Raw genomic sequence first — 2,106 nt, 5'->3', positions numbered from 1 at the left:
TTTAAAATTAACATTTTTTTCTAACTTTTTAACTCATACACAAGCCAAGTGTTTACTCTTAATCATGGAATCAACTTATTTCTGAAAATAACCTATAGAAATAGTATGTAAACACACATACCTTTGAGATATATTAAGAACATCCTATATTCTATGGATCAAAATGCAAATATCTCTGTAACATATGTAAACTAACACATTAATTTGGGATATACGGATACATTACTATATGCATACATATGTACACCATAAAATAAATTCTGACAATGTTCTTAATGATATCATACTTCATAGCCTCAACTACTAGAAAAAGAAAATTAAAACTTTGTTTAAAAAAAAACAGTTTTTATAGTAACTTTGCAAGTGAAAACAAAACAAACAAACAAAAATCAATGCTCCTTTTTATACTGGACTGAGCTCTAAACAATTCATAATCAAGAATCTCTTCAGCCATTCCCCAATATCACAGAAAATATAATTTTCTCTCTATTCAAGAAGTCTGTTCATTTCTGGTGTTTTGTCTTAAAAACTGCATTTCAAGATACCAGGTAGCCATGCTAGTTAAATTCTTCCGGCTGCCCACTTGCACCTAATGTAACCATACAGGTTGGCACCCTGTAGCACCACACCCATGATAACCATGCCAACCATTTTACTCTGAGGGAGAAGAAAGCACTAAAGGCAAACATCACTCACAGCACTGTACAAGCAATTAGTCCTAACCAAAAGATTCTTGATTCAACTTTTGAAACAGTTTTATTCTCCTGAGGAGATGCCTTCCTGGACTCAAACACCCAATGACTCTTTCCATCCTCATCAATATGATTCCACCACCCAAGGCCTACCATCAGTCTCTACCTGTGGCATTCTTCACTGCCCAAAAGTCACGTGACAACAACAAGATAATTGTCACCATACAAGCAATAAAGCTGCTGCTTAGCAATTCAGAGAGATGATAGACTATAATGGCACAGACTCAGAAGAACAAATGGAAAAATCATGCCACTGGGTGTCGGATTTTAGATTTTCTTGGTCTATTAGTTGTCTCTTCTTCTGCATCAAACAATGAAACATCTTCAGTGTCATCATTGCTGTCCTGACTGCAAGGCTCTGCCAGCGTCTCCTATTCCTACATGATTGCAGGGTACCCCTACAGGGCAGCTCACAAGGGAGCTGAAGAGGTGCCTGGAGGCCGCACCCCTTACACTTCCTCGCATGCATGACGTGCAAGATGGGCCGAGGAAAAAGACCACCCGCACCCCACCCACCACACAGAGCATTTCTACAGCCCAACATCGGATCCGCCCAGCGCTGGGCATTGGTTGAGGATGGGCTTCTCCTTTCCACACCTCCAAGCTTCCCGAGGCCTTCCCTATGAGGGCCTCGGAGCACCCAGATCACCTCCGCGACAACTACCCTTGGTCCTCCATCCTTCCCGCCCACTCAGCTCTTCCTCAAGACGGACAGCCAGAGGGGACACCACACAACCACCCCTGTGTACCCGGCTCAATCCACAAACCCTGCAGGAGGGTCCCTTCCACCCGCCAAGCCTAGGCCACCCGCTCTCCGTGCCCACAGCCCCTCACCTCATGTTTCTAATTTCTTAATAATTTTCTAATCTATATTATAGCCATTTTCTCCTTCTAAATGGTCATCAAAGTCTTTTTTTATTGTTCTGAGAGGATATTTAATGTGAATATACTTTATGATGTGACACATCTGCTCACAATAGGCTATTTCTATTGTAAGAGTATTTTGATTCTGATATTTTGATAGTATAATGTGAATGTACTTTATGATATGACACATCTGGTCACAATAGGCTATTTCTATTGTAAGAGTATTTTGATTCTTAACTGTTTTTCAGGCTTAACATTTTCCTAAGTGTGGTGATGGTTCACTTTCTATTTGATTACACAAATAAGGCACTGATTTAAAAAAAAATTGTGGTGCTAGGGATCAAACCCAGGGCCTCCTGAATTCTGGATAAGGTATACCACCACTGAGCTACATCCTAGCCCCATAGATTCTTTGTTTTTATTAGCTTTATGACTAGCTATATCAATGAGAAACTTACATAGAAATTCAACTACATTTGAAAACACT

At 40.1% G+C, this 2,106-nt stretch overlaps 1 pseudogene; it reads right to left on the bottom strand.

The window, feature by feature from the left end:
- Positions 1-490: 490 nt before the first annotated feature.
- Positions 491-1,319, bottom strand: LOC144251704 (Golgi apparatus membrane protein TVP23 homolog B-like; annotated as a pseudogene).
- Positions 1,320-2,106: the final 787 nt, after the last annotated feature.

Source organism: Urocitellus parryii, unplaced genomic scaffold, assembly GCF_045843805.1.
Source record: "Urocitellus parryii isolate mUroPar1 unplaced genomic scaffold, mUroPar1.hap1 Scaffold_155, whole genome shotgun sequence".
Taxonomy (NCBI): domain Eukaryota; kingdom Metazoa; phylum Chordata; class Mammalia; order Rodentia; family Sciuridae; genus Urocitellus; species Urocitellus parryii.
Note: the sequence above shows the minus strand (reverse complement) of the source record. Positions and strands in the feature narration are given on the sequence as shown.